General features: G+C 46.2%; 2 non-coding genes across 2 annotated transcripts; both read right to left on the reverse strand.

The window, feature by feature from the left end:
• Positions 1-10,790: 10,790 nt before the first annotated feature.
• Positions 10,791-10,872, reverse strand: TRNAL-AAG. Its single transcript has one exon. It is a non-coding gene; the product is annotated as a tRNA-Leu (tRNA).
• A 1,460-nt stretch (positions 10,873-12,332) lies between these two features.
• Positions 12,333-12,404, reverse strand: TRNAG-UCC. Its single transcript has one exon. It is a non-coding gene; the product is annotated as a tRNA-Gly (tRNA).
• Positions 12,405-12,796: the final 392 nt, after the last annotated feature.

Here is a 12,796-nt window from a genome sequence, read left to right on the forward strand (position 1 = left end):
CCTCAGTTTTAAAATCCAGATGTAATGGTCTTTTTTATCTGCTGCTGAAAAGAGAAAGGTCACCTGGAAAGAGAGCTTCACCTTAATAAGCCAGGAGGCGATACTGGAGCTAGGACCTGCCCTCAAGGTGATGCATTATTAACCCCTCACACCGAGGATACATCCCCAGGAGGAACGGGTTAGGACGGTCGCTGTAGCTGATGATTTGATCATTAGGAATGGAGATAGCTGGGTGACTGATGGACATGGGGTAACTTGCCTGCTTGGTGCGAAGGTGGTGGATCTCGCTATTGGATCCAACTTTTGAAAATGATTAGGGGAGCTGAAATCAACACAAATTACGCACTTCTCATCCCAAGAATCAAAAAAAACAACAGAGTGGGTTGTGAATATGACTGATCAGCCTGCATGTAACTGTCCAGAGAGAAGCAGGTAATGTAGATATGGGACAGGCTCATATGGTCAAAACAAAAGCCAGGGAAGCACTGAAAGTCCCTCAATTAATAATTTTCTGAATCCCAGCTTATCCTCACCAGTTTCCTCCCTCCCGCTCCCTCCCCTCCACATCACAGTCTCTTCCCCCATCCTCCTCTCTCACTATCTGTTGTGCGCGTGGACCCTTGGGCCGGTGTGTATGGAAGATTCACTGAAGGGAAGCCTGCAGTGATGCACGTAACCGGGAGCTGGTACGGAGGCAGGAGACCAGACTGGACCTTCACCTATACCAGCCCACGTTCCCTGCAGCTTGAGCCCTTGGGTGCCGGGGCCAGCAGGACTTGGGCGAGGGTCTCCTGGCAAATAGAAATCCAAAAGGACAGTCCAAGTTGAGGCAGCTTGAAGACTGGAGTGGTCAGAGACGAGCCAGGGGTCTAGGCAGGCAGCTGAGGTGCGAGGCGAGATAGCAGGCCAGGAGTCAGGGCAGGCAGAAGACAGACGAAACCAGAAGACAAACCAGGAATCAGGATGGGCAGCAGACGAAGAATACCAGAAGCCAAGCCGAGGTCAAAACCAGAGGATCAAGCAAACAGGAACTGGAACATGAAAGCAGGAGCGGAGCTGGAACAGGCAGGCAGGAATAGAGGAACGGAGCTGGAACAGGCAGGCAGGAATAGAGGAATGGAGCTGGAACAGGCAGGCAGGAATAGAGGAACGGAGCTGGAACAGGCAGGCAGGAACACAGGAGCGGAGCTGGAACAGGAAGGCAGGAACACAGGAACAGAGCTGGAACAGGCAGGAGAGCAGGAACACAGGAATGGAGCTGGAACAGGCAGGAGGACAGGAACGGAGCTGGAACAGGCAAGCAGACAGGAACACAGGAACGGAGCTGGAACAGGAAGGCAGGAACACAGGAACGGAGCTGGAACAGGCAGGAAGGCAGGAAGACAGGAACAGAGCTGGAACAGGCAGGAGGACAGGAAGACAGGAACGGAGCTGAGGCAAGAGGGCAGGAAGACAGGAACAGAGCTGGAACAGGCATGAAGGCAGGAACACAGGAACGGAGCTGGAACAGGCAGGAGAGCAGGAACACAGGAATGGAGCTGGAACAGGCAGGAGGACAGGAACACAGGAACGGAGCTGGAACAGGCAGGAGGGCAGAAACACAGGAACAGAGCTGGAACAGGCAGGAGGGCAGGAACGGAAATGGAAAAGTTAGGCAGGAATACAGGAACAGCAGGATCAGCAACCAGCTACTCGTTGAGTTGACCTGTTGCCAAGGCAAGGCATAAGGACCACGGGACTACCCCAACTTCCCTCATGGAGAAGATGCCGCAGGAAGGCCCCAACACGGCCCAGGGCGAAACAGAGCAGGTCGTGGTGAGGAACGCAAGCCTGAAGGTAAGGGGGTCACACAGCCCCTCAGTGACAGCATGCACACACCCCCCCTCCCTGGGAGTGATAGAGACACATCAGAGGACAGCAGGGACAGCAGCAAGGGATGCTGGGATAGCCTCTGCAGCAGTGACAAGCTCCCCCAGCCCCTCAGTGACCACATGCACCCCCCCCCCCCTCCTCCCTGGGAGTGAGAGAGACACATCAGAGCACAGCAGGCTGTATGAGAGAGGGTCCTGGAGAGAAAGCAGTGTTGCTTACCTGTAACAGGTGTTCTCACAGGACAGCAGGATGTTAGTCCTCACATATGGGTGACATCATCAGGATGGAGCCCAATCACGGAACACTTTTGTCAAAGTTTCTGGAACTTTGACTGTAACCTACTGGGCATGCCCAGCAATGCACTGACTCTGCATGCAGCAGGGGTCCCCCTTCAGTCTCCTCTTACAGTAAAAAGTACATGTGAAAAATAAAATAAGAAAACGTAAACGAACCCAACTCCGCGGGGTTACAGATAATCAACTCTGCTTTCTCACAGGACAAGCAGGATGGTAGTCCTCACATATGGGTGAGTACCGAGCTGAGGATGCCCGAGCAAAGCACCAAATGCATTCAAAGACGTGCAACAGGCACAACAACAGGGGTGCAAATTTGGTTCCTGTGGGCTGTGAAAGTATGGAGAGAACTCCAGGTGGCAGCCTTACAAATATCAGCAAGCGGCACTGAATGGAGGTGCGCTACTGATGTCTCCATGGCCCTGACAGTCTGTGCTTTTACACGGTCTCGCAGCGGAATGCCTGCTTGTTGGTAGCAAAAAGAAATACAGTCCCCTAACCAGGAGGAGAGGGCCTGCTTTCCCACAGGATTTCCCAATTTGATGGTATCGAAAGAAACAAACAATTGAGTGGATTTCCTGTGGGTCGACGTGCGGTCTAGATAAAAGGCGAGGGCACGTTTGCAGTCCAAAGAATGCAGAGCCTGTTCTCCTGGGTTTGCATGGGGCCTGGGAAAAAAGGTAGGTAGGATAATAGATTGGTTAATATGAAATTCCGACACTACCTTCGGGAAAAATTTAGGGTGAGTGTGGAGCACTACCCTGTCGTGCAGAATTTTAGTGTACGGCAGATAGGGACTAATGCCTGCAATTCACTAACTCTGCGAGCTGACGTGATAGAGAGAAGGAAAACTACTTTCCAAGTGAGATAACGGAGATCACAGGAGTGGAGAGGCTCAAACAGAGGTTCCATGAGCCGCCCCAAAATCACGTTGAGGTCCCAAGCAGGGGCCGGAGGGCGCAGTGGAGGTTTTAAGTGGAGCGAGAGGAAGTTTTCAGGCCTGACTCCGACAGGTGCCAGAGATTGTCCAGAAACTTCGCCGTGGAACAGGTGAAGGGGTCTATGGACATTGAAGCGCACCAGGCTTCTGTGAGGAATTGGATCGCATGATCCAAGAGGCCATCGGAAAAGCACTGAAGAGCTTCCAGCCGGTGCCGGTGCTCTTCTTAGGACCTTCATACTAGTAGAAAGAAATGAGACAAAAGACTTCCCAAAGTCCCTACCTTTTCCTCAGCTGGTCTGCAAATATAATTAGCTGGCTTCCTTTCTGTGACATCAAGCATCTGCACACTTCCTGTCTGCAACCCTATTTGCTTGCTTTTTGTAATTAGGAGATGTGAAGTAGAGTATCTTATCTATTAGTACCTATCTGGTGTGTAGTCTATAAAGAATCCCATTGCCTTAGATCAAATCAATAAAAAATAATTACCTGAAACATCTAGTATTATATTAATTTATCTCTCCCTGAACTTTACTTTTAAGTATTATGATTTACAAATGACTAACAATTCATTTAAATTATTTCCTGTCGACCCGTGTCAAGTCATTCTGTGTAATCCCACTTCCTAATTAGTGGGTTAGTCTATATAGTAAGAATGGAAGGTGGGGTAGGTGGAAGTTAGATGTAAGAACAAGAAAACACCTCCATACCCATCAGGTAATTTATAAGAACCAGTTGGTGGCGAGATTGTACATTCCTAGGGCTGAAGGCGGTCTGAGCCTTATAGAAGTAGATTACACATACAGAGATACCATCATAAGCCTCCAAGCAGAGTTAACAGCATCCATAACCCCCATAGCCAAAACTGGTCTCCATCCTTAAGCATGGACTAGCATTCTGGTGAGCAGAATGAGTGAGGATCCACCACCACACTTGGAGAAAGAAGGAACAGGAGTTGCAAAACAAGAAAAAAGGAAAAAGGAATTGGCAAAAGCACAAATACAGTGGCATCACAACTCTAATAGAGGGTCCACCCGCAATGTCTGACCACAAATCACTGAAATAGTCTCCCCCACCCGGATCCACATGTGATAAAAAGTCCCCAAAGAACCACAGTCCCTCTAACAGGTGTCCCTAACATTACTAAAGATAGCATAAAAAGCTGGGGTACGATATATTCTATTCAATAGTTTATATTGCATCTCTTGTTACAACATGTGATACGACGTGAGGCTCTGCATATAGACTTCCATTCTTTGCTCTCCAATGTCGAATTTAGATCCTCATTCCATAGCCTAACAGGGTTAGGAGTGGTTGTCTTTGCACTTAGGGTGGCCTGAAAGGTTTTGTACAAAACAGCTATAAAATGAGGAGGAGGTTTCCTACAACTTAATAAACCCTCTATCCGCTCAGCGTCCTCGATTTCCGGCACGTCTCGTGCTATAGCGGAGATATCTTTCCGTATACAAAAATATAAACATCGTATCAAAGGGGGAATACCAAAATCCTCCCTCAGTTCTGTAAAAATTTTAATTCGACCATCAGCCAAAAACCTCAATCCCACCGATGCCCAAATGTGAATATCAGGGGAGAATTCTAAGCTAATTTTATGTACAACCTATGGAAAGAGAAGATCCTTTAGTAGCAAATGATGTAATGACAGACCAAGAAAACCTGATTAAAAGATACAGAAAGGGTTCTAACTGTATTGGTCATCACTGGTCTGATTAAAAATAACTTATAGTCCGACCTATTGTGAGCCCTTGGGCTGGGGCATGGTTGATGCAGCCTAATAGGTGAACCTACAAGGTCCATGCCAACAGCAGATAGATCTGCCCTTACTGCAGCTGGAGCTGTATCAGCCCCATTCCCCATGGATTTATCCTTTGTGTTCCAGGTGCCAGCAGGGCTTAGGCAAGTGTCACTTAAGGAGCGGTCAGAGAGAATCCAGTTACAGGCAATAGTCAGGGCAGGCAATGAACTGATGATATTCAGGTCCAGGCCAAAGGTCAGGGCAGGCAGCAATCCAGGAATAAAGTCAGAATCCAAGGCTGAGGTGAGAACCATAGAATCAGGCCAAGGCAAGGCAAGACAGCAAGAAATCAAGACACACACAGTAACAACAAGGCACAGGGAACAGCAACATACACTGCAAGGGAGGAGGACCTATTGCTGAGGTGCTGGCTAGTTGCAATGGACTTCCTTATTTATTCATGCAGGATGTGATGTCATTAACCAGTGCCACAGGAAGTCCATACTGGAGAACTTACAAAGGAATTCCAGGGCTACAAGAAGTTAGCCATGTTCTTTGGATGCAGCATGATGCTGGAGTTGCTTCAGATCAGAGGTGGGGGTGGTACATTGGCTATACACATTGGGGCAGATTTTATAAATCTGCGCACACGCGTCCTTTTGTTCGCGCACCAGGCGTGAACAAGAGTGTGTGGGATTTTAATAGATACGCGCGTATCCATTAAAATCCGGGGTCTGCGCGCAGCCTGCCTCCGTTGCCTCCGAGGCCGCTCCGAAATCAGAGCGGCCTCGGAGGGAACTTTCCTTCCACCCCCCGCACCTTCCCTTCCCCTACCTAACCCACCCCCCCCGGTCCTATCTAAACCCCAACCTACCTTTGCTGCCGCGCTCCATGTTCCGGTCCGGGGAATGGTCCGGAGGCCGCGGCCATGCACCCAGAACGCCCCCGGGCTGAAACCACGCCCGCGGCGCCGCCCCCGAAACGCTGCGTCACTCCCGGCACACTCCCAACACGCCCCCCCCCCCCCGATACGCCCCTACATGCAAGCCCCGGGACTTACGCACGTCCCGGGGCTTGCGCGTGCCGCCGAGCCTATGCAAAACAGGCTCGGCGCGCGCAGGGGGGGTTTGGGGTAGGTTTTCGGGGGGTACCCCTTTCAAAATCTACCCCATTACATCCGCTTTGAAGTGCTGAAAAAAAAAGTGCAAAAACTGGAATATAAATCTAAAATAAATAAATACAATCCTATGAACTTCAGAAGAAGGCAGTCCTTGCTACAATGCAAGTATTAAGAAGAGCATTAGCAGCAAACCTGAGATATTGAGATCATAACCAACAGGCCATGGCTTAAATATGAGATTCACTCTTGCCATGGTATGCGTAAAGCTAATCCATTTGGAGACATTACCCCATGAGAGAGGCCATTCCTATTCACTGACTGCAGCAGCAGCTTCTTTGGTTACCGGTATCTTATCGCATCACCTACAAAATTCTTACAATCATCCATAATCTACTATACAGCTCTAACTCAGTCTGACTTTGCTCCCTACTAAGAACATACAAACCTACCAGACAGCTTCGTTCCATGGATAAATTCATTCTAGAAGTCCCATCTGTAAAAATCGCAAGTTTGGCATTGACTCGCAAGCGGGCTTTCTCCGTCACAGGTCCAATTTTGTGGAACTCTATCCCTGAACAAATTCGCCTAACTGCAAATACCAAAGAATTTAAGAAATCTCTGAAAACCTACCTTTGTACCGCCGCTTATAATATACATTAATCACTAAAATCTATTTCCAATAGGAACTTGTTCACTATACTAGTCTCAAATAGCTGTACCTATATATATATGGTTGCATACGATGTACTGTAAATGTGATGTATTTTTTATGATTGCTTGGTTTGTCTTTTATTTATGAATATTTTATTGTAAGCTGCTTAGATGGTCAGGCTACTGTCCTAATTGCCGTATATAAAAACTTTTAAATAAAATAAATAAATAAATAAAGTTAATATTTGGCAATTTGGGGTTGTTGGCCCCCCTCAGTATACCCCCCTATAGAATAGAAGGGAATATTGAGCTCCCACTTAATCAAGTGTTATTATTATCCTCCCCTTTTTATCCCAAGTCTCACCCATGTGAAAAGATGCAACTGGGCTGGTGAGTACTGTTGGCCTGGGGGGGGGGGAGGGGGGTCCATTGTATCTAAACCGCTGCCATCTCCTCAGTGCCGCTTCCCCTCTGCTGAAAGGTCCGTGCCAACACTGGGGGTCCATGCCCTCCTGGGGACGTGACTCCACCTCCCGATCTGTTGCTGGGTCCACACCCTCCTGCATATCAGTACCCCAAACAGTAGAAGTCAGAGCCCTCTTGGTTGTTGTCTGAATCCAATTCCCCTTTCCCCTGCTGTCGAAGTGGGGAGAATGTTGCACTTACATTATATGAATCAAGGCTTATTGGTTAAGGTTAGTAATCTCCATGCCTTCTGCTAAGGGTAGTAACTGCTGTACTAGAAAGTTACCCCATGCACAATTTCTTCACTTCCTTTAGGGCTTATCCATAGAAGCAGTCCTGTGCTATTTCTCTCATGCCTGCATATCTATATGCCAGACCATGGAAGTGGAGGCCCTGAGTTGTCATCTGAATCCAGTTCATCTTTTCCCCCCCCCCCCCTGCCGTCTTAGCGGGGAGCAATTTTGCAGTTGTATTGAAAGCATCAGAGCATATTGGTTAAGGGTAGTAATGTCCAAGCCTTTTGCTAAGTGTAGTAACCGCTGTACCAACACGTTACCTTCTGCATGCTTTTCTCTTTTCTGTCCTGTATGTAGCCTTTAGAGATCCACAGTATCTATCCCTTGCCCCTTTGAAATTTGTGGCTGTTTCTGTCTTCACCATTCCTCTAGAAGGGAATTCCGGGCATCCATCACCCTCTCCATGAAGAAATATTTCCTGTTTGATCTGAGTTTCATTTGCAAGAGAAAAGTTCAAAGTTCATACAACATAAAAAGGTCTGTATCATATCTCCCCTGCACTGCTTCTCTTACAGGACATATCTATATATATCTTCAGATCCTTCAGCCTCTCCTCGTAGGTCTTCTAAAACAGACCCCACACCATTTTGGTTGCCCTTCTCTGGACCACCTCCATCATGTCTCTATCCTTTTTGAACACAGTACTATAGGCGAGGCCTCCCCAAGGACCTGTACAGGTGCATTATCTCCTCCTTTTTCTTACTGGTTATTCCTCTCTCTATGCAGCCCTGCATTCTTCTGGCTTTAGCTATCTCTTGTACTTTCCTGCCCCATTCTAGCCAGATGAGGTCTCACTCTAATGCACTTTTCTGCTTCCAGATATGTTCTGCAAGTTGGGAGCCTGATGGAAATTATAGAGCTGTGAGAAAGTCCCTAGATTTGTAACTAAATGTCCAAAAGGAACTAAATTAAACCCTAGTCTCATTCACAGTTCTAAAATCTCCATTTGGTTTAAAAAGTAACCAGATCTAGCTACAAAATCTCCAAATTGGCAATACTGAATCAGCCTCTGCCCTCATAGTAAAGTTTCCCCACCTCCTGTGTGGTCATCTTTGTGAGCCCTCAGAATACCACTACACCTCGTCTGTGATGTCATCAGCATGTGTCCAAACCGTAAAGTGCCCTCCTCAGTGATGTCATCATTCTGTGCCCTCAGTGAAAGCACTGGGTAGGATGTGGGGGGCACAGCTGTTCTGTAGGTTTGAGATTCAGATTCAGGAAAAGAGAGAGGAAGATTCCCTCCCCTCCACAGCTGTGCAGCTCTGATGCTTTGAGATTCAGATTCAGGAAACGAGAGACTTCCTCCCCTGCCAGGCTCTACAGCTCTGAGTCTGACACCCCCTCCCCACATACAGCAAGAGGCAAACACTCGGCTCTTCCGCAGCCCGAGAAAGAGTCCCCAATTCATTTCTAATCCTGAAGGCAGCAAAATCAGGGAGGAAAATGCCTGCAGGCGCTTCTGCTCAGGTAGGAGATTGCCCCCAACTTCCTGCCCTCTCTATATAAACACTAAGAACATAAGAAATGTCAGGCTAGGTCAGAGCAATGCTTCTTCCAGCCCTGTCTCTCACAGGGGCAGGTCAGGCTCATCTGGATGAATCAGGCAAATCCCAATACAAAAGTCTGCTGTCCACAAGAAAATAGACAATCTGTCCTTTTTCCTCATCCATCATTTCACCCAACTCTCCCCCTTCAAGCTCTCTCTCAGCCAGCCAGTCTCTCCTCCCTCATTAATCTCCTTCCTCTCCTCTTTCCTTCCTGCTCATTCTCCCTTTCCTGCAGTATAGCCTTCTTTTCATTTTCTTCTCCAGCTCCACAGTAAGTCCTCCCTGCTTTACTTGCTGCTGTTATCAGCCTCCTGTGCCCCCATCAGTTCAGCCAAAACCATGTGGCTTTGGTTATTGTACCTCACTGCCAGAATTAGCTGGTAGATTCAAGCAGGAGGTACTGGTGACAATAAGGATGAGCTGCAGAATTGTTCGGCCTTTTTTAGTGTTCTGCCATATCAGCTCTATGTTTAGCTTGCGCTGCCTTCAGCGCTTTAGTCAAATTCAAGATATCTGCATTGCAGATTTCTTTTAACCCGAGTGACATAAGCCATTGTATGCTCGTGCATTACTGCTTTACCTGCTTCCCTCACCAAGGGGCCGACGTAATACTGTGCACTTAGCATGGCAATAAGGGGATTAGCGCCTCTACAACGCGCATCCAACGCTGAGTGAAACTAATAGTGCTCATTACATGTGAATGCATGTAAATGAGGCTATTAGCTATTCACTCCCAATGCAAAAAAAAAGTACGTCTAGGATGCACATTTTACCTATCAGAAATTAATGCCCGCCCGGAGCAGGCGTTAATTGCTTAGCGCTCCTAAAACTACTATAGAAAAGCAGAAAAAACTGCTCAGTTGACAAGCCTCTGGTTTCTGAACCCCTAGCACATCCATGGGTTAGGAAAACAGATACTGATAAATTCAGCATCCATTTTCCAAACTTGACTGCCTGCATTGTAAGGAGTGAATAAATCAATATTAAAATGTCAGGCACTTAATATTAATTTATTCACTCCTCTTATTGCCCATCGGTCCATTTCACTGACATGTGACAGTGAAGGAATCAATGGGCAATAAGTGAAGGCATGAATAAATTAATATGAAGTGCCCGACCCTTTAATATTGATTTATACATTCCTTAGATGCCAGTAGTCAGGTTCGGAGAATGCCGCCGAATTTATCAGCATCCGTTTTCCTAACCTGTGCATGTGCGATGGTTAGGAAAACGGATGCTGGTAAATTCAGCGTCCATTTTCTTTACCAGCGGAAAGCCCCCGACAGTGTACCTCTCGGGTGCATGCTGTCAAGAAGGCGCTAGGGGTGCGCAATCCTCCTCAACAGTGCGAGCCCTAATTTAAATATTGCACCGCGCTGCCAGGAGAGGTGCCTGGGGATATGTTAAGAAAGCGGGTGCTGAACACTCATGGGTAGATTTTCAAAGGGGGCCCCATATTATGGAACACAATGCCTCCTGAGATCAGACCACAAAGCGATCTCAAAACCTTTAAGGAAAACTTAAAAACATGGCTCTTTAAACAAGCCTTTTCTAAAGAGACTGGAGAATAGAGAACATACAGGAACATGCAAAAAAAACAAACCACAAGCACACAGCAATAGTCTCACAACATACATGACATTACTTTATTAAAGCTCATAACAATCATAAATATTACCGATGTACAGTACCGATGGTACACCTAGACAAAACTTACACTACCCAACTATTGTGCTCCTTTTATGTTATATTGTAAGCGAACCTTTAACCGTTGCAATGGTGTATCTCTTAGCCACGGCATAGAAAAGATCTTAAATAAATAAATAATGAAAGTGTTCTTAAAAGGGTGAGAATGGCAGCAGTGGGATTCAAACCCACGCCCCCAAAGAGACTGGAATCTTAATCCAGCGCCTTAGACCGCTCGGCCATGCTACCCCACAGTCCAAGGGAAAAGACCCAACTGATACTTTGGAGGAGACAGACATGACAATGGCATTTGAAAAACCATAGGGTAAGTACAATGAATTTCTGGAGATGAAAGTGTGGGAATTCACCAATCCTCTGCACAGCTGTGGAGGGGAGGGAATCTTCCTCTCTTTTCCTGAATCCGATACCTATCAAACTTACAGAACAGCTGCGCCCCCCACATCCTACCCAGTGCTTTCACTGAGGGCACAGAATGATGACATCACTGAGGAGGACGCTTTACAGTTTGGACGCATGCTGATGACATCACAGACAAGGTGTAGTGGTATTCTGAGGGCTCACAAAGATGACATCACACAGGAGGCAGGGAAACTTTACTATGAGGGCAGAGGCTGATTCAGTATTGCCAATTTAGAGATTTTGTTTTGAATCAACTGCAGTGACATGTCTGCTTTCAGATTTCCATGAAGCCACTAATAGAACTTGCACAGAGCTGCAGTTAACAACCTAAGAAACATTGGTTAAAATCCACACTTCTATGAGAATGGGGATGCCTAATCATTTCCCACCACAGCATCACTTACCTGGGTAGGTAATAAGATAGGCCTTGCATTTCAACAATGTTTTGCTTTTCAAAGCAGTAAACTTGAAATGCGAGGCCAGAAATGGCGTATCAGCAGAGGTGGTGTAGTTCATCAATGTGCAAATATTTGGGCATGATTGGGACCGACCTGGGTGTTGATGCAAGAATGTTTACATTCTACTCCCTTAAAATGAATCTGTCAGGCAGGTGGGATTGGATCACATAGACATGGCCTGTCTTGATGGCTGGGCTATGGAGGCTGTTCAATCCAGAGATATAAACATCAGCTTTTAATGACACAAACAAAGCAGAATTTCAGTAAAAGTACTAAAGCCTACCTAGAAATGAGACAATACCATCTCATGCCTTAAAATTTGTAATAAGTAGAAGTTAGTGTGTTTGTATATTATAAAAAAAAAAACAAAGAAAAAAAGGTAGCCAAAAGCTTCAAGTAAGCTAGGAGCAGTGTATACCTCAGTAAAAAGGAAGAAAAGTTCAGTGGCTCACCTTGGAAAGCTGTTAAGGTGGTGTGATTGATTTGATTAGGTACCTTTATTTCTTAATCAGAGAAGCAGTGAGTCACTTAGGACAAATAACTTGCCAGGTACTTGTGTCTTGGATTGGCCACTTTGGCAGCTGGTTACTGGGATTGATGGACCCTTGGTCTGACCCAGTATGGCATATCTAATGTTCTTGTGGAAGGAAAAGAGGAGCACAGAATAAAGAAAGGAAAGAAAAAGAGAAAAGCCAAATTTCATTTATAAAACACTCTCTCTCTCACTCAGAATCTTCACAAATTCTTTCTAAATAACACAGGTAAAGAATTGATGTTTCTGAAAGGCAAAGGATGACTTCTATTAAAACTGTGTTTTCAGGTCTAAATGGATGCATTGGCTGGGAATCAAACCCAGGTCAACTGCTTGGAAGGCAGCCATGCTCACCACTATACCACCAATGCTGGTGAGCAACTAGCATGCTATCCCATCTCTGTATGATTGAAAGATGGATGGCCACCGTAAGAAGAACTTATTGAGCTAGAACATTAGTTTAGCAAGACCCTAACGATTAGATTGGATGGAAAAGATAAACAGATTGACATTAACGTATGCCACTCTTAAAAATTATTATATTCTTCTCTCAAGTGTGCATTCGTCAAATACAGCAAACATGAAGGAACGGAAGATAAACTATGTATGGAAGGGCTGATGTTAGTCCTTACAATCTCAAGATCTCATCATCCAAGAACAAAGAGACCCGACGCTACCAGATATATTTTTTTCCCTTCTTATAAAGCCTTTCAAAAAGAAAGGGGCCTGATGAGATACTTCAAAATAAATTCAAAATGATAAA

This window comes from Rhinatrema bivittatum, unplaced genomic scaffold (genome assembly GCF_901001135.1).
Source record: "Rhinatrema bivittatum unplaced genomic scaffold, aRhiBiv1.1, whole genome shotgun sequence".
Taxonomy (NCBI): Eukaryota; Metazoa; Chordata; class Amphibia; order Gymnophiona; family Rhinatrematidae; genus Rhinatrema; species Rhinatrema bivittatum.